Source organism: Artemia sp. Qi Xiang Cuo, chromosome 19 (assembly GCF_049724085.1).
Source record: "Artemia sp. Qi Xiang Cuo chromosome 19, ASM4972408v1, whole genome shotgun sequence".
Taxonomy (NCBI): Eukaryota; Metazoa; Arthropoda; class Branchiopoda; order Anostraca; family Artemiidae; genus Artemia; species Artemia sp. Qi Xiang Cuo.
The window spans coordinates 25,929,043-25,953,915 of NC_142812.1; the positions used below are offsets into that span (position 1 = coordinate 25,929,043).

Genomic DNA, 24,873 nt, shown 5'->3' on the forward strand with positions numbered 1-24,873 from the left:
CATTTTCTCCATTATTTTCCCCATCACAGGTGTAATCATTATGAGCCTATAAGACTCAGGGTTATCTTTTGGTTTATTTTTCTTTAGGATTGGTAAAAGGGACGAACATTTCCATATATTAGGGAACCTAGAAGATGCCCAAGCGTGATTATAACAATTTAGCAGTTCTTGTTTGTATGAAGGTGTGAGATTCTTTATCCATGTAGGGTGTATCTTGTCATAGCTGCTGCTAGTTTTGGACCTAATATGATGTATTGCATTATTCAATTCCTGGATTGAAAATGGATTAGTTATGTACTCGGATCCTGGGTGAGGTTGGTAGCTAGGGTTCATAGGAATTGTGTACAGTTTGCTTTGATTATTTAATGTTAGCTTATTAGCAAAAGGGATTGCAAATAGGTTAGCCTTTTCAATATCATTGTCATAATGGGAATTATTATGTTAAAGCTCATACAGGATTGGGTTGGGAGAAGTCTTTTTCCCACATATGTGGCTTATGACTTTATGTATAATTGGCTCATGCGTTTCTCTGGGGAGATTATTTGCAAAATTATTCCAGTATTTATATTTAGCACCTATTATAGTCCTTTTTAGATTAGATTCTGCTCGTAATTTTTTTAAATATGTAGTAGGTGTTGGTTTTTTTATTAATTCTGTCCTAGCTGCCTTTTTTATCCTCCATTTATCTAGGCACTCATTTGTCCACCATGCTTTAGGAATTTGTTTAGGGAATGTTTTCTTAGGTGTTGTCCTGGGGATAGCATGATTAGCTGTATTTATTAGTAAAGATGTCAATGCTTCAGCATGTGTGTCAACTGTTGTGTTAGAAATGCATGAACTTTTGGGGAAACTTGTAATTTCACAATTTAGTTTATTTTGTAACATAGACCAATTTTTTTTAGTGTTGATATATTTGGAGTTATGAGTTGAAGTTTCTGCAGGCTGATTTAGGGAGCAAACTATAGCAAATTGGTCTGTACATATACTATCAGTTTTATTTATGTAAATTTTGTTCAAAAAATTTAAAGACACAATTTGTAGGTCAATTGTGGAGGATTTGCCACTTTTGGGGTTAAAATATGTATTCAGGTTTGGAGGGGTAGCAACAGCTAATTCATTATTATTTGAAGTCATATCCTCAATAAATTTACCAGCTTTATTTGCTGGTTTATTCCCCCACAAAAGGCAGTGGGCATTGAAATCACCACAAATAATGATATTATTTTACATATTAGAATTATTTATATAATTAAAGAAATCCTTGGCATCTGTAGTTTGGCCATTAGGGTTATAAAAGCTTATTATGTAGGTTTTTAAATTATTCAGCCAAACACTTATACCAATTACATCAACATCATTTTCAAAATCTGGAAAATTGATGCCACAAAATTTTATATTATTATTAACTAATAAAGCTATCCCACCTCCTTTTCTCTCTGAAGATCTATCCTTTCTCAGGATAGTGTATCACAGAGACTTAATTTGTTGATTTTGGGTTAAATGAGTTTCCTGGAGGCAAGCAATATTAATGGAATTATTATTCATAAATGATATTAGTTCATTAACTTATTTTCTGTGAGTGATCTTACATTCCATTGGAGTATAGATAAATGTTGTGTTGTTGATTTATTCTTCATATGACTGTGTATCAATGTTCAGCTTTGTTAAAAGTAAAGCAAGATCTTTTTTTGCTTGAATGAGCATATCATCTGGGATGTAGATTTTAGCCAATTCTGCAATAATTTTTGTTTTCTGTAGTTGATGTATGTTCATGGCCTGAACTGCATTACAGTTTAGAATGAATATTTGGGGATTTTGGGGATTGCATTTTTGGTAGTGCATCCTGTTTGTTGGTTAAGGGATTGATTCCTGGTAGTGTTTCTGGTTTGTTTCTTCTTGGGAGGGAGGGCCAGGCTGGCCTCATCTCACTGGAAAAAGAGGCTTGCTGGATTGGTGATCCCTTCTGATAGGGATTTGAGCTAGGGGGCTTAGAAGATATTGTTTTATAAGGGGTGCTTGATGTATTTGGAGCATTTGACTTTGGGGTTTTGGTTGGTTTCATTACAGGCTTTATTTGGTATTGTTGGGCAGCATTTGCTTCCATTGCTGCAAAGGGGTCTGGGATGGCCTTTTCTGTTGATATTTTGAGTGTTAGAGCTCTTTTCTTGTATGTAAGGCATAATGATTTATTTATAGATTCATGTGGGCCTTTGCAATTGATGCATGTAGGCTGGGTGTTGTTGCAGGTTGTCAGCTCTTTAGGATGGAAAGATTTACAATTACTACACTCTTGGAGAATTTCATTGCATTTGTTTGTTGTGTGTCCCAGTTTGAAACACTTCTGACACTGAATAGGCTTAGGTTTGTATTCCTTGTGTGGTTTGATTTGCCCAAATAGGAATAATTTTTCTGGGGTATCAATTTTATCGTTTAGTGTGAATAAGAAGAATCTACTAGTTTTTAGGCCAGTAGAGTTAGGTTTTCCAAGTTGGGTAACATCCTCAACTGGGATTGTGTTTCCAGCCCTATCTGAGACGCCTTTTTTTAACTCCTGAGTAGATATCTCTGGGGGAACATTAAAAACTTCAAATTTTGTTGGTGATTGTTTTGGGTTCCAATTAGATGCAATAATGGTGATATTAAGAAGGGATTTAAGGTTAATTACTGTATCCGCTGATTTCTGATCTTCTACAGCTATTAGCAGAGATCCATCACGGTTAATGTTAAGAGAGAACATTGATTTTAGCAGTTTAAAAATTGCAACTCTTATTGCAGTGATCATTTTTATTTCAAAGGGGGTAGTGGGAGTAATTTTAAGGTAAATTCCTAAGTTTTTGGAGGGAGGATCTTGGGCAGGGAGAGGGAAATGCTTTTAATTGGGGAGATTTCTTTCCTTTTTTTAGAGCTTCTAGAGGGGACCTCTTGAAACCCATTATCATCATTTATGGGTGCATTAGGACCTACAATTACCAATGTCCTATTCTCCGAATTGGAGCTATCATTAGAACTTTCAGATAATGTGCTTGACCAGCCAGGATGGGTATATTTCACTATGGAATTTGATTTGGTATCTTGAGTGACATTTTTTTTTGGAGGGCTTCTAAACATTGCCTATTTGAAAAAGCTTTAAACACAAATATAAAACTAAAACAAGAAGGGAAAATAGATGATATCAACCGTCTGCACTATACTATGGGGAGGATAAACACCACAGTATAGCCCTGAGGATGACTTGAGCAGGATAGATTTGGTACAACTGCTGATTAGAAGCGATAATAATCACATGAAAATATATTTTGATTTTCTTATAAGGTTGCTGTTGTTGAGTGATGTCAACAACTGGTTGTCAACAACAATTCCAAGATCCCTTCCTTCTTCCACACTTTGCAGCTCCAGTATGTTGTTTACAGCTGGATTGACCATAGTATAATTAAAACTTAGGTTGGACTTGCCCATATGTATAATGCTATATTTGTCAATGTTGAAACTCATCTGCCATGTTGCTGCCTAGTTTATTCTTGAGATCTGCTTATAGTTGCTGATGGTTGACAGTACCAAACAACTTTGAATCATTGGCATAGAGAGTGAGATGATTTGTAGCCATTTGAAAACTATCATTTATATATATATGTATATATATATATATATATATATATATATATATATATATATATATATATATATATATATATATATATATATATATATATATATATATATATATATATATATATATATATATATATATATATATATATATATATATATATATATATATATATTATATATAGAATAGGGTAGGTCCCAAGACACAACCCTGCAGGACACTGCTTTTGACTCCACATCTCTCAGAGAGGATTGATTTTCCTTCATTAGTAAAAAGCCTCACTCTCTGTGTTCTATCAGTAAGAGAAGCTGAGACCCATTCCTCAAGGATTGCATTAATTCCACACAAGATGAGTTTTATTTGCAGGTGTAGATTTTTGTCAAAGGTTTTTGCAAAGTCAAGCAACAGGACATCCACAGGTTGGCCCTGATCAACCAGGTCTTTTATTACATAATAAATCTCAAGGAAATTTGTTTCTACTGACTTTCCTGGTTGAAATCCATGCTGGCTGGGCAATAGTATTCCATTTAGTTTGAGATGCTACATGACAGAGTCATTTAACACTCTTTCCAGGGTTTTAGCCACAGCAGAAGCAATACTTATGGGAAAGTAGTTTTCTGCTCTGTCTTTATTTTATTTTTGAACAAAGGTATGACAAATGCTGTTTTCCAATCTGTTGGTACTTCCTTGGTACAGAGGGAAACTTTGAATAATGTGGAGATTGACTCAGCAATGGTTTCAGCAACTTCTTTTAGAAGAAATGGATGTAACCTATCTGGCCCAACTGATCTGTTGACATCTAGCAATTTAAGTTGTGTGAGGATGTTAAAATTATGAATCTCAATAGGCTCTATTGGATAGTGGATGTGAGTGGGTTCAATAGTAGGTAGGTCTGTATCTGACAAACTATTAAAATGGACAAAAATTGATGGTTCAATTCATCTGCAACTTTTTTGGCATCTGTTAGTTCAGCTCCTGAAGCAGTTTGTTAGATTAGATATTGATCACTGATCAGGACTTTTACAGGAAACATATTTCCAAAATTTCTTTGGATTGTGCTTTCTTTCTTTAGCTAGTGTGGCTTCATGGTTCTGGTAAAGTTGTCTGGTTAGATTTCTCAATTTATCTATTACACTTTTGAACTTCCCATACTCATTAAAACTCTCAGTTGTTTTGTATTTTTTCCAAGGATTTCTTTTTTTATTTTGCTGCTTCTTAATTCCTAGGCCATGTATGAAAGGGTCTTTTGCTTTCTCCTGTAATATAGCCTACAGCAGTGTTGCTGTCTTAGATTCTAAGTAAAGTTAACTTGAAATTTTCCCATTGCTCTTCTACTGATCCCTATAAAATTTCACTCCAGTTCCCCATTGATGGATTATTAATCACATATTCTAAGAGGAAAATAATTATATTTGCAATATAATTTGTGTCTGCTTTGTTTGCTGGCAAGAGAAGTAACTTGCATGTATTTGAAGCTCTTTATGGTTGATAAATTTGTCATTTTCATCAAAGGCCTACTCATGTAATGATCTGAGTCCTTGAAATTTTTCAATGATTTGTTCTGGAAATATGGTTACAGCCCCTCATTAACTAGATATATGAACTTGGAAGATCTCAGTGTGATTTTTTCCTGAAATATTGCAAGAAAACATCACTTTTAACCAATCACTACTGTCATTACAACAGGTGCCAGGAAAATCTGATACAAGACACTTCATGTGCCTAAGAGTTTCAGTTTTACAGACAGCTTCTTACACAAAGACACTACTTATGACATTTGCTGTATATGGAAACTGAGGGAAGTTTCAACTGGAATAGCAATCAGTTAAAACTGACCAGGGTCTAGTTTCATTACTATGTATATCTCTGATCATTACTTTTAGCATTCTGTTTGTGAGTAATAGAGCCTTTGGCACAAGAAATTTCTGACATACTCTACAGAAGAAAGTTTGAATAGCCCATATCATCTTTTCTCTTCAATCACTCATTCTCAAGTTTGCATTTCCCCCTTAGTCAGCAAAACAAGTGCTCTGAACAACAAGTTTGGTAAGCAAAAATAAAATCCCTTAACCATGCACCTTTCTACAAGAGAAAACTATCAACCATCCTTCAGAAACAAAAGAACTGTCAAATCAACCAAATTTTCAACCTTTGTTGAATGTGGTAAGTACAAAAAAATTTACTATGTACTGTGTAATTTTTGACTATTACTAACTTCAGTATATTTTATTTGGTTGAACAGATATATGGCAAAACCTGAGGGGCTTGAAAGCATTTAATCTTCAGGCCTCCTGCTAGAATTTTTGTGAAAAATATGAACTTTTGACCACAAAAATATGGACTTTTGATTGCACTTTTTATGTACCAATTATGAACATATATTTAAAATATATGCACCTCAGAAACTGTCTGTGGACACAAAAAGCAGCAGTTGGTGATTTCATCACTGGTGCTTACATTTTTTTTTTTTTTTTTTTTTACAAGTTTTTCAATATGACAGTACAAAATATACCACTCTACTTGTTTCTTTTGCCAAAATTAAGGACAACTTCCATTTGTTTACCCTGCTCTGTATAAGATCAACCTCTCTGGCTGTCTTATCTTCTTTGTGCATCTTCTGGCTCAAAGCCTCAGTCATACTTTGCGCAAGGCTTATTTATACAAAGTCTTAGGCATCTATAGCTTTTTTCAGCTTCTTGAAGAAGCCTTTCTGGTACTTGTCTCTTCTCCTTTTCAACTGACTTCTTCTCAATCAAATCTTTTTCCAGGAGTTCAATGATCTACTTCTCAGATAACATCCTCTTTTTTTCCTCTTCTTTCCTTTTGGACTCCTCTTCAGCCTGTCTAGATTGCTCAGCTTTCAGGTGCAGTTTATAGATGTTGCACACATTTTGCCCCAAATTCAACAGCAATGTTGAAATGCAATGAAACAGGTATGTTTTGCCCCAAATTCTTCATGTTGAAACAACTCTGTCAACTGAGCAAATAGCTTTCCAAAAGTTATGACAAAGAGGACTAATGCTTTGGTTGTGGTACACCTGAGACTACTAGACATCTCCTGGTATGTGCTGGACTTAATCAATTCTGGTCTTTTCTTTGGGATGGATTTCAGGAAATACTCATTAAGAGCATCCTATTGCGCATCAAGCCTCTCAGCTGAAACAACAAGGGTTAACCATTGAGTTGGCACATGTTTCAGAAAACAATGTGGAGGAATCTTCACATCTTCACAAAAACATGCAGTGTTACAGTTTGAAATGTTTTAAACAAAACTCTTGCACACTTGTTTCACTTGTCCTTTATAAGGAAAAAGACAGGAACCACAAGTGCTTTCCAGCTAATGGTAAGAAAAATATGAACTTTATAAACCTTTTTTCTAAATTATGAACCATTTATGAACCTAGGTTAAAAATATTAATTTTTTTCATAATTATGAACCCAGTGGAATGCCTGTATCTTATTCATCCACAGTAGCCTATGTGTCACTAAATGAAGCTCAGATATGGATGTGATTCAGGATTTCCCTGGCTTTTCTGGGAGTCATGCTACTACTCCAACAAGTGGGAATTTTTTCTTGAGCTAAAACAATACAATTTATGGGAACCTGCAATAACATTTTCAAGCTAAGACAAGGGGCAATAATTAGCTAGAGGCAAAAGAAAGTATCAAAACTAATGCAATCTCCCACTTAAGAAAGTTATCTTTATTTACCAAATCTCTAGCCATCTCAGCTGCACTCTATTATATATACAACAGTAGGGCACCAGACTTTTTCAGATATCCAATTGTGGATAATCATTTCTATTTTCTAATATGTTATAGCTCCCTACCCACAAATGTTGAAAAAACTGCTCTTGAGTCAAAATATGGATACCTGTTTCCACACCATGTAAAACACCTTGTAATTTTCTGGAACTGACCAAAATGTCACTTTCACTTTGGCATTTGAATATCTATACCATGATAGAAGGCCCAGTATTAAAATTAAATTACCAGTTGAAGAGTGCCAAAATAGGATTTGATATTCTAATAAGGCACCCATTGCACCAAAGTGTTGGCATAGGCACAAACAGTGCTAAAATAAGCAATTAGACATTAAAAAAAAGAGACTATTACAGAGTAAACTGTACCTTAATGGATATCCAATCAAATTCAAAAAATGAGTTTACTAAAAGCAATCTTCTAGATTTTTTCAGAAAAAGTAGGCTAAATAGAATAAATCTTAGCATAGCCTATATGCCATTGTTATCTACTGAGTTGAATCAAATTTTATATATAGTCTATTCTACTGCAATTTACTCAGAGAAAGATGAATTTTATCTTGCCAAAACTGTGGAAACCTGTTTGAACAAAGAGCCTATGAAGTATGACTAAATTCAGCAAGGTCTATATTTGTAACCACTGGGAGGGGGAGGGTCACTGTCAGAAAAACAAATGTGATGCTTGGACAGACCATAAAACAAGAAGGATTTCTAGTATTATACCAAATTCCAGCATTTGGCATATCATAGAGGTTTACACCTTTTTATAATGTGTGGGTTGAAGCTGACAAATATTCTTTTGATGGTGCCAAGACACCTCTCTATGTTTGCAGCAGCTGAGAGGGTATGCTGATGGAGCTACAGCTTGGAGTGGACCTCAACCCTGGGACCATGCTCATCCCCTGCTGGTGATATAATGGAGTGGCTGTGCTGGGTCCAGAGTTGTTCAATGAGTAACATTGCTTACAATTATTGGGAGCACCCATCTAGAATTGTAAATACCCTTACCCTAATTTCTCTACAATGACATATTAACATATTTTAGCCAATCACCCATAGTCCAGGCCAATTTCTTATCTAGGATAGCCTACTAGCCTAGGCTATTCATTCTTGCCCCATTAATTGTGGTGAGCCTCTTTAAATTTCACCATAACAGGTATATCGACACGATGAGGACTCTTTCTAAATAAAACGTTTGAGACAAGTCTAGCCTACATTCAAGAAAAGTTATTAGCTAGCCTAGTTATCTTCATTAGGCTTGGCTTGTCAAGTTTATAAACAATTATTTGGATCTATTCATATAGAATGCAGGAAAACGTTCATTCCATAGGGGGTCTTCGCGATAATAGAAACATTAGGCCCGTTTTTTAGCACTAAGATCTTACATCTAAGATCTTACATCTTTCTGCAAAGATTATCGTTTTTTAACTAATCTTCGTTCTAAGATCTTACAGCTCAATGATGTTGCTAAAAAATTTGAAGACCGCCACTGTTTTAGCATATAGAATAATGATGAGAGAACTTTGATGATCTAATCAACATTCTTCTCAGACCACTGTTCAGAGCAAAATGATTAAGTAAGAATACTCAAAAACTGCCAAAGATGTAAGATCGTTGATCAAAGATTTCACTTTTAAGCGTTTTCTGACAAAAGATGTAAGATCTTAGCACATTGATGAGTGTAAAAACAGGCCTATTTTCCTGCTCGGTCGCAGGTCTCGAAAACTGCTGGAAAGCGAAAACGAGAAAGTGGAAAGCATTGGAGCGCGAAAACTAATGGAATATGAATAGAATCTAGTGGATTACGTCTATTTTATCTTAAGGTTTGAACGTTTCGAGAAAGGATGTAAGTAACTCAAGGATTAAGTGATACAAAAACCAATTAGCCTACGTAGTAGGGGTAGGGCGTCATCCTGTATTTTCTGAAATCCTGCTTCCAGATTTAGAGTTTCTAAAAAAGCTTGGCTTCCACCGCCACGTTTGAAAGTATCTCTGCAGACACAACCAGGATTTTTCTGTTTTATTTGATTCTATGGTCTCTATGTATGCCGTGGGCGTTCATTTTGTAAACTTTTGACATCATGGTTACGTTTGAAGCATCTTGGCAACAGAAAAAAAAAACTGTTTTAATTGTCAAAAAGAAATTATGAAGTCAAGCAGCAACCTAAAAACAAAAGGTGATTTAATGCCATTTTCTAAAAAGTGAATGTTTGCTGAAAATCTTAAGGAGCATTATAATTGACTGAATAGAAGCTGACAGCTTCGTACTCTAGCATTAAATTATTATATTTAAAAGTACCACAAAAAAAATTTGTTCAATATGCTTTTATACTTTTCCAAGTCTCCATCACGTTTGTGAGAAAGTAAAATTTCGAGAAAAAAAACACTAACTTTAATTTTTTTTTTTTAATTCAGTTTTTCTTCTCCAACAAAGATCTTTTTAGTTTTTTTTTTGAAGAAAGTAATGGTAGGGGAGTCCCGAACAGGAATAAAGGTCCGAACACACCCCAATGCCAACTAAAGTCTGAACGCACTTGGCAACATTAAAGGGCTGGGCACACGTAGCTGATTTCAGGAACTGATTTCCAAATCAGCGCCGATTTTAAAAGAAATAAGCGTCGATTTGAGGTTGAAAAATTTTCTAGTTCTCGGCGCCGATTTACAAATCAGCGCAGATTTTTATCATGATCATCGCAAAAAAATAGGGATACAAATAAATAGTCAGCTAGAGGTATCTGAGGTGAAAGACCCCACTATTGAGCTGAAAATTAAACTGAGAACTAAGCTGAGATCAATCAAGTAACCATTAATAAACTCAAGTTGACTATTTGTGTCCATGATTTTTTATTTTGAAAATTTTGCGCAAAAATTTTTCTTTCAAGAACATTTTTCTTACCGGTATCGTTTGTCCACGGATGCTGAAATCAGTTCCCAAAATCAGTTACGTGTGCCTAGCCCTTAAGACCAAAGTCTGGACGCACTAAGAGGGAGAAAAGAACCAGTATATCCTCCCAGCTTCGGACTGAATATGGGCTGACTTCACTCACAAGTTGAAAAATGCCGGAAAAACATGACGGGAGATCTCCTGGAAATTTTTCAATACTGGAAATAATGAGATTACGGATGGGCAAAAGAAAGGATTGAAAAGTAGATATTCATGCAGATGGAAAGTAGTAAAGATAAGGATAAATAACAGAGAAGTATAAAAGACAGAGAATTGAAAAATACAAAAATATTTAAGTTTTTATATGATCCCCAGTCCTTCTCGAACCTTGACTTTTATTATATCAATACACTCTTTGAATGTTAGTTTTTCATCCAGAAGAAGTCTATGAAATCGTCGGTAAGGTGGGCGGCATATAGGACCTTTCGAAGCAAGAAGCTTCACTACCATCGGACAACTCTTACCTGTACAGGAAAAACTGAGTAGGTACCACTTTATTGCATTCAGAGCTAAAAGGTTACTTTCAAACCAATAATAAATTTTCTCATTCATCATTGTAACATTCGTGTAAAGGAGTATTTATCTGTAGCGCTGCACCTAACGTACTGTCATCAATGAGTGCAACTATTAATTCATGCTTATTGGAAGCAGCTATTTGTGTGATTTGAGAATCATATTTCTAACATAACCACGGCACAGATTTGGCGCTGTGGTGATAAAAGTCCAATAAAAGCTATTGACGTATATAAGGAATAGTAGAGGACAAATAATTCAGCCTTGAGACACTCCATACGCAACTGGAACTCGGTCTTTCGAAGCTTCAGCACCGATATAATGGCTATTGAGGAATGAAGAATACCATGACAGTTGTTCCACACAAACTCCGCGATGAGACAGCTTACAGATAAGGATCTCGTGAGTAGGACTGTCGAAAGTTTTCCTGAAATTAAGGAAAATATCTGAAGGTGTTAGACCAAAGTCCAATGACGGTCGTATAAACTGAAAAAGCTTATTGCACAAATAATCCATTGAAAGTTATGCACAAAATCCAAACTTATGTTTACGGAAAATTTTTTTACCGTCATTGTAACTCACAAGCCGCTTCAGTATTAGTTTTTTAAATCAGAGGCAAATCGTAAAGGTCATACGGCTCAGTATCAGAGGCAACGCTATCGCGTTGCCTATAGTAAAGACCAAACGGCTCCAATGTTTTATTATTTATTTTTTTTCCAGAGGCACTTTATATGAAAGGGGTCGTCGTAAAAACTTCAAAGGGGGCTCATTAGATTGGAAATCGAGAGTTCTAGTGCCCTATTAAGGTTCAAAATTGATTGAAAGGCAACGAACGCCCCTTCCAATCCCACCATTTCCCCAAACACATCCAATAAAAATTTTGAGATAATTATTTTGTTCTACCTAATTGATTTCCAGATATAAATTATGTTTCTGAGGAGGACACTCCCCCACAGCCCTCAGGGCAAGGGTTGTACGTTATGCCCTGGGGCATATAAGCTTTTGTATAGACAACATTGTCGTAGGAACTTCAAAAAAGGCTCGTTCGATTGGAAATTCAAAGGGCTAGTGCCCTTTTTAATAGTCGAAAATGATTGGAGGGCAAATAACCCCCCTCTCACGCCCTTTTCACCAAAGACATCCAATCAACATTTTGAGATAGCCATTTTGTTCAACGTGGTTGAAAATTCTGAAAATTAGGACTTTCTGGATGGCACCCCCCCCCCCAGGCCGCAGGGCGAGGGTTGTAAGTTATGCCCTGAGGGCATGTAAAGTTTTTGTAGAGTGTTGTCATAGAAACTTCAAAAAGGGCTCATTCGATTGGAAATTTAAATAGCTAGTGCCCTTTTTAATAGTCAAAAGTGATTGGAAGGCAACTAACACCCCTTCCACGCCCACTATTTCCCAAAACACATCCAATCAAAATTTTTAAATAACCATTTTGTTCAACCCAGTTGAAAGTTTTGGAAATTATATCTTTGAGCATAACATTCCACCCAATGGCTTCAGGGTAAGGGTTATAAGTTATGCCCTGGGGGTATCTATGGTTCTTATGGAAGGAATGCTCGTATAAACTTCAGAGAGAGCTCATTTGATTGGAAATTGAAAGCCCTAGTTCACGTTTTAAGCCTAAAAAGATATTGGAGGGTATCTATCCCACCCCTATGCCCATTTTTCCGAAATGCATCCGATAAAAATTTTGGGATAGCTATTTTGTTAAAAATAGTTCAAAGATCATATAACAAGAACTACGGTGTCGACACGACCCCCCAGGGCCTAGGGGCAGGCGTTGTAAGTTATGCCCTCGGGGCGTATATGGTTCTTATGGAAGGGGTGCTTGTATAAACTTTGAAGAGAGGTCATTTGATTGGAATCTGAAAGTTGCATTTCAGTTTTTAAGAGTCATAAGAGATTGGAGGGCACCTAGCCCCCCCCCCTCCTCCTACACGCTCTTTTTTCTCAAACCCATCTGAAAAGAACTTTGAGATATCTATTTTTTTTAAAAATAGTTCAAAAATCATGTAACGAAAACTCCGGGGTTAAGCAAGACCCCCAGTGCCCAAGAGTAAGTCTTGTAAGTCTTGCGCTGGGGGCTCATATGGTTCTTATGGTACGGATGCTCGTAAAAACTTCGGAAAGGGCTCACATGATTTTAAATTGAAAGTTTTTGTTCAGTTTTTGAGGGTCAAAGGAGATTGGAGAGCAACTAGCCCCCCCCCCCCTCGCCCTTTTTTTTCCCGAATGCAAACGATAAAAATTTTGAGATAGCCATTAAGTTAAAAATTGTTCAAAAGTCAGATAACAAAAACTCGGGTGTCGACACGACCCCTCAGGGTCCGGGGGCAGGTTTTGTAAGTTATGCCCTGAGGCATATATATGATTCTTATGAAAGGACACTCGTATAAACTTCAGAGAGGGCTCATTTGATTGGAAATTGAAAGTTCAAGTTCATTTTTTAACAGTCAAAAGAGATGCGAGGGCAACTAGCCTCCCCAAGCCTTCTTTTTCCAAACCCATCTGATGAAAATTTTGAGAAAGACAGTGTGTTTAAAAAAAAATAGTTCAAAGGTCGGATAATAAAAACTCTGGTATCAATACAACCCCCCAAGGCTCAGAAGAGGCGTTCTGAGTTACGCCCTAAGGGCATGTATTGTTCTTATGAAAGGGATGTTCGTATAAACTTTATAGAGGGTTCATTTGATTGGAAATTGAAAGTTCTAGTTCACTTTTCACTTTTTAGTTCACAGGGGGTGTTGTCTTGGGGTCGTGTATGGCTCTTATGAAAGGGATGCTCATATAAACTTCAGAGAGGGCTCATTTTATTGGAAATTGAAAGTTCTAGTTCACTTTTAATTGTCAAAAGAGATCCGAGGGCAACTAGCCCCCCCCCCACGCCTTTTTTTCCAAACCCCTCTGATGAAGCTTTTAAGATAGACAGTGTGTTTAAAAAAAATAGTTCAAAGGTCGGATAAGAAAAACTCTGGTATCAATACAACCCCCCAAGGCTTGGAAGAAGGCGTTGTAAGTTATGCCCTAAGGGTATATGTGGTTCTTTTGAAAGGGATGTTCGTATAAACTTCATAGAGGGTTCATTTGTTTGGAAATTGAAAGTTCTAGTTCATTTTTATAGATTCAAGAAATTTAAGGGCAACTACCCCCCCCCCATGCCCTTTTTTCCCCAAATCTATCCGCTACAAATTTTGAGATAGCCAGTTTTTTTAAAATTGTTCAAAAATTAGATAACACAAACTCCGGTGTCAACACAACCCCCCAGGGCTCGGGGGTAGGCGTTGTAAGTGTTGTCCTGGGGGCGTGTACGGTTCTTATGAAAGGGATGCTCCTATAAACTTCAGAGAGGGCTCATTTGATTAGAACTTCAAAGTTCTTGTTTTCTTTTTAAGATTCAAAAGATAACCGAGGGCAACTAGCCCTAAACCCCCCCCCCCCCCCCCAACACCATTTTTTCCCCAAGCCTACTCGATAAAATTTTAAATATAGCCATTTCATTAAAAATAATTCAAAGGTCAGATAAGAAAAACTCCTGTGTCGACGCAACCCCCCCCCCTGTCCCGGAGGCAGGCGTTAATGTTCTGGGGGCATGTATCGTTCTCATGGAAGGGATACTTGTATAAACTTCGGAGAGGGTTTATTTGATTGGAAATTGAAATTTCTCGTTCACTGTTGAAGAGTTAAAAGAGATTTGAGGGCAACTAGCCCCCCCCCCCCCTCCACGCCCTAAATGCATCAGATAAAAGTTTTGAGATAGACATTTTCTTAAAAATAGTTCAAATTTCAGATAACAAAACTCCGGTGTGGACACAGCCCCCCAGGGCCCGAGGGTAGGCGTTGTAAGTTATACCCTGCGGGCATATAATGGTTGTTATGGAAGGATGCTGGTATAAACTTCATATAGGGCTCATTTGATCGGAAATTGAAAGTTTTAATTCACTTTGTAAGAGTAAAAAGTGATCAGAGGGCAGCTAGCCTCCCCCCACACTCCATTTTTTTCCCAGACGCACTTCATATAGAAGAAGGGGTCGTCGTAAAAACTTCAAAGGGGGCTTATTTCAAAGGGGACAAACTTTTTTCACTTTGATGTTGTTACTTTGATACCAGTTTTGATACTTTGATGAAGATTTGATTTGATTTTTCTTTAATTTTGATTAAAAACTTGAAACTTTTTGTAATCAAAAACGAACAAACATTACTTAAAAAAACTTTCCGAAAAATAAGTTTTTCAAAGAAAAGTAAAGGCTATTTTAAGCTTAAGCTCAGCAAATACAAATACCTGATAAAATTCAAACTCAAAACGACCAGAAATCCCTATTAAAGAATAAATGAAACCCAAAACGAACAGAAATTAAATAAACAATCAATGCAAACAAACGTACAATAGATATTAATATAAATGAATAAATAAATCTCAAAACGAGTGAAAATTAAATTGAATATGCAAATCAAACTTGAAACGAATAAAAATCGCCACAAACAAGAGTCTGGGTATCGCCTCCTTTTCTCACTGTAAAAGTCTAAGACCTACTGCGTCATTGGCGCTTTACTGAAAACTATATGCGTCTTGAACAGTCTTGAAAAGTATAAACAACATAAACAAAGAAATTATTTATAATATAATTCGTTTTCAGTGAAGCTCCAATCACGCAGTTGGCTTTTGGTTTTTAGTTACAGTTAAGGAAGGGGACAGTATCCAAACTCTTGTTTGTAGTGAAACTGTATTCGTCTTGAACAACTTTAGAAAGAACTAATAAATTAAACTGAATATTTAATGCATAATGATATTAATTACTGAAAACTCATCAGTTCAAAATTTTACTATAATTTTAATGTTTATTTTCAATATTAAGTACAAAAGAAAATATTTGTAATACAATTGGTTTTCAGTATAGTGCCAATGCCGCAGTAGGCTTTAGAGTTTTACAGTGAGGGAAGGAGGCGATACCCAAACTCTTGTTTGTAGCGATTTTTGTTCGTTTCAAGTTTGATTTGCATATGCAATTTAAGTTTCACTCGTTTTAAGATTTATTTGTTCATTTACATTAATATCTATTGTATGTGAGTTTGCATTGATTCTTTATTTAATTTATGTTTGTTTTGGGTTTCATTTTTTCTTTAATAGTAATTTCTGGTCGTTTTGAGTTTGAATTTTAACAGGTATTTGTATCTGCTGAGCTTAAGTTTAAAATTGCCTTTACTTTTCTTTGAAAAACTTATTTTTCGGAAATTTTTTTTAATAATATTTTAGAAATGGCGGATAGGAGAAAGATTGGCCTGTAATTTCCTGGATCCTCATGGTCACCACCTGCTATAAAGAGATATCTCAGTCATACCAACTTGAGTCAGTGGGGTAATACTCCTAATTGGAATGAATTATTAACCAAATCACACACAGTATAGTAGACGGTAGAATGAGTTTGATGAATTTAGCAGGAATTAGGTTGAAACCGGTTGAAGAATTCTTGAGGGATGAAATTATTTTCTCTCATTCCTGCTCCGAGGCCGGTTTGAGAACCATTGATTTAGAGCACGGAGGAGTGAGGAAGTGCTTCCAAGACTGCACTGTGAAAGAAGGAGGCACACTTTCCGCTACTTTTTTCTCCACCTCAGAAAAAAATTTCGTCAGCTGATGTCGAACGTGGCCTTCAAAATAATGTTATCAACTTATAGTCTATTTTCAGATATCAGGGGTGACTTAGTGGTGTCGTTGATTATCGTGTAGCCTCTTTTATCACGTTTCGTGTCTTCTTAATATTTTTTCCAGAATCTACAAATCTCCTAGTAAAGTTTGCCACTTTTGCTTAACGCATTAGCGATTTTAGCATATTTCGGTATAATTTTCATCCTTCTAGCTTTTAATCACTTGGTTTTTTCTTATACACTTTCCAGGGATTTTGCTGTTTTTTTTATTGACTTTAAAATTCCATTTCTTGTCTACGGGGCTATGAGGGTTGATCTTATAGACCAATTTGTCGAAGGTTTCCAGCAATGTTCCAAAAACTTATTTTTGACATTATCATAAAACTAATTAAATCTTCTGTCACATTTTCTTAGGTTACCCTTATCAGATAGTACAAAATCCCATGAGGCAGTTTTCAATGTTTGATTGAGAAGATCAAGCTCTGCTGGTGTATGTCGAAATATCGGTTTACCGTGAATTATTTGTTGTTTGCAAGCCCTGGGAAGTGGAAGCAAGACTCCAATTGGGAAGTAACCCGATAACTGATTTGAAATCCGTATCGGTATATCCCAGGCAGCGCAATAGCGCTGCCTAAGTAAATAGTGATGTGGGTCCAATGTATTATCTATTTATTTATTGTTTGTTGTTGTTTTTTTTAGACGCGGGCACTTCGTATAGAAGGAATTGCCGTAGAAACTTCGAAAGATGCTCATTCGATTGGTAATTGATAGGGCTAGTGCCATTTTTAATAGTCGAAAGTGATTGGAGGGCAACCTCCCCCCCCCCCTGAACACCCATCATTTCTTAAACAAATCCAATCAAAATTTTGAGATAGCTATTTTGTGCTATCTCAAAAAATGAAATTATGTCTTTAAGGATGGTAACCCCCAATAGCCCTGAGAGAAAGGACTAAAATTCATGCTATGGGGGCATATAAGGTTTTTATAGAAAGGGCTGTCGTATAAACGTTAGTGGGGTTCATTAGATTTGTAATCAGAAGTTCTAGTGCGCTTTTTAAGAGTCAAAATGATCAGGGACCAGCAACCCACCCCCCTTCCAAACGTCGCATTTTCTCGAAATGCATCTGATAGAAATTTTGAGAAAGCCATTTGTTCATAAAAAATCCTAAGATCTTATAATATGGCCTTTGGGGTTGACACAATTTCCCAGAGTCTGAGGGCAATGGTTGTTAGCTATGCACCGTGGGCACATAAATTTTTCATGGAAGGAGTGGTCGTGTGAACTTTAGAGGAGGCCCATTTGATTGGAAATCTACAGTTCAAATTCCCTGAAATAAATCAAAAGTGATGGAGGGCAACTAGCCCCCCTCCCTGGCACCCTCTTTTCCCCAAACACATCCGATCAAAATTGTGAGATAGCCATTTTGTTCACATTAGCCCAAAGAACATATAACAAACTAAATCACATAAGGTCATCTGCATGCTGATTGTCAAAAAGGTGTAACAGCAAAATCTTAGGAACATTTTGGTGTGTGAAGTTGAACCTTTTAGCGTGTGTTGAAGGGGATGTTAAAGAAGCCAAAGGTGCTATGCGCATGCTGTTATTATTGCTATTACAACTATTTCTACTATGCAAGCTAAGGCTATTAAGGTAAAGCTTTTAAGGACTATTCTGGCCGATGCTGAACAGGGGCGTAATTTTCTATGGGACAAGGTGGCAAGTGCCCCCTCCAGACTCGAGTTTGCAGCCCCCCTGGACTTCAGTTTCCCCCCAATCCTAAATCTAGTTTCTGATTAAAATCTTGTTAAATCTAAAATAAGCCTGCACAATTCAAATATCCAGAGAAACATGTCAGTTTTCTTTAATATATCTTTGCTTTTATGGTAATATATGTATTATTTTCCAGATTTCACTGTCATTTTCACTTGATTTGGGAAAAATGGCTCCAACTTTGCCCCCTCCCCCACAGGATTTTGACGAAGTTACGCCACTGATGTTGAACTAAATCAAAACAAACTAAGAGCATATGGATTTTCAAAATGGTGACAAAGCAATATCTCAAGAACGGCTTACATAGTTAAGATAGACCTTTGAGGGTAAGTTGTGGTGGATTTTGAACTAGACAGAAGGCACTACGTGTATACTTTTAATACTACCACCACAGTTACTGCAACTCCTGACACTAAGGGTATTAAGGTGAAAATTTTAGGGGACGCTTAAGGGGAGTTTCAATAAAACGAAACAAGTGTATGTATGTAAGTTTTCAAAAGGGCACATAAGCAACATCATAGGCAGTGCCGCTCAATAATAGCCAGAAATGTCATTGAAACTTTTAAAGAAGCTAATTCGATTCAAATTAAAAGTTCTAGGGAACCTTTTAAGAGTAAAGTGATTCGAGAGTCAGCAGACCTTCTCCCAAGCCCATTCACTTTCCAAATACATCCATCAAAATTTTGAGAGAGCCATTTTGTTGAGCATAGTAGAACGGTCCAGCAACTATGTCTGTAGGGATATTAAGTATGTCAATCCCCAAAATTCTGCAATTGACCCATTATGCTTTAAAACTGAATGTTACTTTCAAACTAAATCAAAAGGCATTGTGTATATGATTCCAGGTTGTCAAAGAGCATCGATAGAATTTTATTAGAATGATATTAAATTTTCTTTTTCAGGTCAACATGAAGAGGTGTAAAATCAAATTATACAATGTTATTTGTGTCAGGATTAAAAATTTTTGAAAAAGTTTCTCCAACATACAAATAGCAACCCATACAATGTATTCTTATAGAAAAAAAAACCGAAAAGATATAAAGTGTTATTTTTTTCCATGAAAAAGACTATGTCAATAAAAAACGAACAGAAACTAATTAAAAAAAGTTATTTCACAAAAAAAAGGTTTTCTAAAAAAAAGTAAAGAGCTCCATTAAGCCAAATGTGAGCAGAAATAAAGTTAAATAACCTTCCAAGTGTAAAAATACCACAAATCACCATAAAAAAATAAATTAAACTCAAAACGAACTGAAATTACAACAAATAACCGAGTCAAGCTCAAAACAAGCAGAAACTAGCAAGAGCAGGGCTGACCACCCCCATTCCTTCTCAAGACCATAAAATAATTTTTACTTTACTAAATTTTCCTTAGGCTCTTGACCTATCGGGTTATTCATGATTTCATTAAAATCTACTCTTCTAATTAGCGCTGGCTTAATACTAGAGCTGATTCTTGATGGACAATCAGTGTCTCAAAAATAGTCACTTACAAGTACGGTGATGTAGATATCAGGTGGCAATTGCGTAAACAATCTTGACATAGATACGCTAATCAAAGTAAAATAATAAGGCAATGGCACGAACTTGGTTTATTGTTCTGAAACAGGAAAACAAATACAAGTAAAAAAGTAAGGAAAAGGGTAAGTAACGTGGGATAGAGATGAAAGGAAGAAAAGAAAATTACAAGGCAAAAAAGAAAGGCATAGAAACAGACATAGCAAAAAAGAACAAGACATTTTCTGACAATTCATTTTACTAGTCAGAAGCGAGAACAATATAATTTCTAACACGCGTCAGAATCACTTTGGTTTTTGATACTTCTCAGCGGCTATTTTAGAATTTCGTGGCTAATAAGGCAAACCCAATTGTTCCTTCCAGCGTTTTGCAAGCTCCGATTGAAGGTCAGTACTGATACTTTTCCGGAAGCCTCGTAGGTCATCAGCACAATGTAAAATAACTTCCTTGTATTTCATATTCAAGAAGAAAACTTAGAAAGTGTTCTTTGAACAGTGTTAAATAGTTTTTTACGCTTTAATGGTAGTGGATTAAAAAATCTTTGATTTTGTTAGAAAACAAAACGGCCAAGTTTAACTAATCGTGTTCTCGTTAATTTCCATAGAATCTGGGTCTAATAAATCTTGTAATTTTACGATTATGATCAATATATCCTATTTTAAAGGTTTAAGTTCCTTTTACCGGAAATAGAATCAATACTCTAGAAAAGCTTTCATAGTAATCAACTATTTTATGCAATATACTTTATCTAGTAATTTGCTGGCTCCAGAAAAGAATGGTCGTTGGAGAAAAAATCACCAAGGCCATTAATTACTTTGATTTACGTATACCACTGAGTACAATATCATAGAATGATATTGAGTCCTCCAATTATTTACTACTACTACTACTACTAACAACTCACCGCAGCCCCAAGCCGCCTGAGGCCAACACAGCTACGCACGCTCCTCCTCCACCCCAATCTATTCAAAGCCTCCCTTTTTACACCCGCTCACGAAGTTCCCATTCATTTCCTTTAAATCTTTCTTTATGACGTCCTCCCATCCCAGACGGGGACGACCTCCTTTCCGTTTAGCCCTAGCTGGTTGGCCGAAAAGAACAATCTGTCATCCTTCATCCGTACAACGTGCCATAACCACCTCAACCTTTCTTTCATTTTAGCCCTAGAGAGCGGTATTGAACCACATTTTTCGTATAGCCTATTGTTTCAAATACGGTCAGTAAGCCGGGTACCCAGAACAATCCTTAAGCAATTTCTCTGGAAAACATCTAGCAAATCTTCATCCGCTTTTCGGAGCGTCCATGCATCAGAGCCATATTTGACCACTGTCATCACTGTAGCTTCTAATATTCTAATCTTGGTTTGCAGATTTATCTTCCTATTCTTCCAAACTTTTTTTTTAACTGTGAGAAAACACCCTGAGCCTTGGCTATTCTACTTTTAACATCTTCACTGCTCCCACCATCTTTACTAATAATACTACCAAGGTAAGTGAAGCTGCCCACCTGATCAATATTTTCATTACCCAAAGTCACATTTTCATCTTCACTTATTCCTAGCCTTAGTGACTTAGTCTTCCTAACATTGATTTTCAAACCAATTCTAGCACCCTGAACTCGCAAAACCTCTAAAACTTCATTCATTTTGCTCAAACTTTCATCTAGGATGCTTAAATCATCAGCATAATCCAGGTCCAGGAGACTTTTCACTCCCCATTTAATTCCGTGGTCTCCCATTGCCTTTCTTGTGCTCCTTAAAACAAAGTCCATCAAAATAATCCATATAAAGGGGGATAGAACACAGCTTTGTTTAACTCCTGATTTAATACAAAACCAGCTGCTAACCTCATTTCCTACCTTAACCGCACCAGTGTTATTCTCGTACATAACACTATTCACTTTAATGGATTTGTCTGGTATACCATACAAGGATAAAACCTTTACTAAAGCTCTTCTATCAACAGAATCGAATGCTTGCTCGTAATCTATAAAACTGAGGACCAAAGGTGTTTGAAAACTCAGGCACTTCTCAATTATTAGCCTAAGAGTGAAAATTTGGTCGACACATCCTCTACCTTTTCTAAAACCGCACTGCTCTTCTCTTAAAACTTTGTCTACCGCTTCCCTCAGTCTAAAAAGTGTCATATTTACTAAGTAATTTAATAACTACAGAGACCAGACTAATGCCTCGATAATTACCAAGCTCGATTTCATTACCTTTTTTATACAGTGGCTGAATTACAGTTTTCCTAAAATCGTTAGATACCTCCCTTTTTTCAAATATCATGTTAATAATCTTCAGTAACTTATTTCTAACCTCTGAGTCACCATATTTAAGAAACTCATTTACCACCCTATCAGCACCTGGAGCCCTATTATTCTTTAAGCCTTTTAGTACTGTTGCTAATTCCTCCTCACAAAACAAATCTTCCTTCACATCCAAAGTATCACAAACTTTTTCATTTTCCTCTATATTTTTTCCTGCAACTCTATCTCGGTTAAGCAAGTTCTCAAAATGTTTGGCCCATCTCTCATTAGTTTTTTCCTTATCGCTAATTGCGACCCCATTCCTATCTTTAACTGGGACAAGTCCGAATTGACTACTCCCTCTCAATTTGTTAACGTGCCAGTACAATATTTTACTATTATGCCGTCTAGCTGCATCTTCCAGATCCTCGGCAATTTTATCCATGGCCTCCATTTCACATCTCCTTAGCTCATATTTTAATGCTTTATCCACTTTCTTTACGTTCATTTTTTTTCCATATGATCTGTCATTCACAAAATTCTTGTACAAGTCCCTTCTCCCTTTTATTAAACATAAAGCTTTTTCTCTAATATACTTAGCTGCAGTTCTAGCTTTCTTCCCTAATCCACCTTTAGCAACTTCACAAATTATTTTTCTAAAATTATTCCAACCATCTTCCACATTATCAAATTTTAAACTCTCAAGTTTAGCATTCAACTGTTCCTGGAAAGTTTCTCTCAAATTCTCATCCTGGATTCTACCAACATCATAACTTCCCGGAGGTAGTTACCCTTCCGATATTTCAGTTTTAAATTAACCCTTGACACTACTAGATGGTGATCTTTACTTTTAACATCAATAACAGAACTCCTATATACCCTAGTATCTTGTATTGATCCTGCCAGTCTTCGGTTTACTATAACATAATAATTAAGGTCTGCTGTCTTACAATCGCGTGAATACCATGTTAACTTATGAGCCATTTTATAACCAAACACCGCATTGATTATAACTAGATTGTTATACCTACAAAATTGCAAAATTCTATATCCATTACTGTTTTCTTTTCCTACACCAAATTTACCTAGGCTGGGATACCATCTATCCCTATTTCTACCAACCTGGGCGTTAAAATCTCCCAGTAATAACATCGTATTTCGACCTGGGACCTTGTCTTTTTGCTCCTGTAACTGTAAGTAAAATTCATCTGAGTCCCTAGTATCTCCGTCAGTCGGTTCTACAGGGGCGTATACTACTATAACTGATACCCTGAACTTTCTAGTCATGAAATGAGCGATTAGTATTCTATTATTAATACCTTGCAGCCTAAACAAGACTTAGCAGCTTCCTTATTCATCATGAGCCCTACTCCCTGTCTATGTACCCCATCCTTCCTGCCTGAGTAAACAAATTCTATCTTCAGATTAAGGAATGGCCATTGAAAATAGTCGTTCAATTTTATAAGTTTCAAAGCCCTTAGGCTCATCATTTGATTCCAGTATTACTTTTTTAAGTCGCATTTTATCGGACTAAAAATTTTTGAAAAAATGTCTCCAATCCACAAATAGCAAGCCAAACAATGGATTCTTATAGAAAAAAAACCAAAAAAATATAAAGTGCTATTTTTTTCCATGAAAAAGACTATGTCAATAAAAAACGAACAGAAACTAATTAAAAAAAGTTCTTTCACAAAAAAAGGTTTTCTACAAAAAAGTAAAGAGCTCCATTAAGCCAAATGTGAGCAGAAATAAAGTTAAATAATCTTCCAAGCGTAAAAATACCGCAAATCACCATAAAAAAAAAAAAAATTAAACTCAAAACGGACTGAAATTACAACAAATAACCGAGTCAAACTCAAAACAAGCAGAAACTAGTATGAGTAGGGCTGAAAACCCCCATTCCTTCTGAAGCTCAAGACCATAACATAATTTGTACTTTACTCAATTTTTCTTAGGCTCTTGACCTATTGGGTCATTCATGACTTCATTAAAATCTACGCTTCTAATTAGCGCTGGCTTAATACTAGAGCTGATCCTTGATGAACAATCAGTGTCTCAAACATAGTCACTTACAAGTACGGTGATGTAGATATCAGGTGGCAATAGCGTAAACAATCTTGACATAGATACGCTAATCAAAGCAAAATAACAAGGCAATGGCGCGAACTTGGTTTATTGTTCTGAAACAGGAAAACAAATACAAGTAAAAAAGTAACGAAAAGGGTAAGTAACATGGGATAGAGATGAAAGGAAGAAAAGAAAAGCACAAGGCAAAAAAGAAAGGCATAGAAACAGACATAGCAAAAAAGAACAACACATTTTCTGACAATTCATTTTACTAGTCAGAAGCGAGTATCATTATTTTTAGAAATTAACATTAATACTATCGAAAAGGTGATGCTCGGCGACATATATAAATCTCAAAGTGGATCTACGAAGGAATGTTTTCAAATTTTGAATGACGTTCTTATGAAACTTTCACCTGAAAAATCAGAAATAATCCTAATGTGTGACTCCAAGATCGACTTAAATGATTGGTCATCTAGTCAAGCTTCCGATCTTTTGTCGACGGTGATTTTATACGGACTGGTTCCTTACATAAATATGCCGATACGGACTTCAAGTTCTAACTGAATCATGGTGATTATATTATGGTCTGGTCTTGAAAAGGAAGGGGGTGGTCAGCCCTGCTCTTGCTAGTTTCTGCTTGTTTTGAGTTTGACTCGGTTATTTGTTGTAATTTCAGTTCGTTTTGAGTTTAATTTATTTTTTTATGGTGATTTGTGGTATTTTTACACTTGGAAGGTTATTTAACTTTATTTCTGCTCACATTTGGCTTAATGGAGGTCACATTTGGCTTAAA

At 36.1% G+C, this 24,873-nt stretch overlaps 1 protein-coding gene and 1 long non-coding RNA gene across 6 annotated transcripts in view; both read right to left on the reverse strand.

Annotated features, from left to right (window-relative positions):
- The window catches only part of LOC148940663 (stomatin-like protein 1), a 46,405-nt gene extending 37,705 nt beyond the window's left edge, over window positions 1-8,700 (reverse strand). For 2 of the 5 annotated variants that reach the window (XM_089105485.1, XM_089105481.1), the window contains exon 1: window positions 8,377-8,395. The gene's annotated coding sequence lies outside the window, so the exon portion shown is untranslated. Of the gene's footprint in view, window positions 1-8,376; window positions 8,396-8,579 lie in introns of those variants that run through there. The other 3 variants (XM_089105484.1, XM_089105483.1, XM_089105482.1) reach the window with 3 other exon arrangements.
- Window positions 8,701-10,898: 2,198 nt separating this feature from the next.
- Window positions 10,899-24,180, reverse strand: LOC148940664 (uncharacterized). Its single transcript, XR_016143348.1, has 3 exons — window positions 24,084-24,180; window positions 19,739-19,845; window positions 10,899-11,252 (listed from the first exon to the last, which is right to left on the reverse strand). It is a non-coding gene; the product is annotated as an uncharacterized LOC148940664 (long non-coding RNA).
- Window positions 24,181-24,873: the final 693 nt, after the last annotated feature.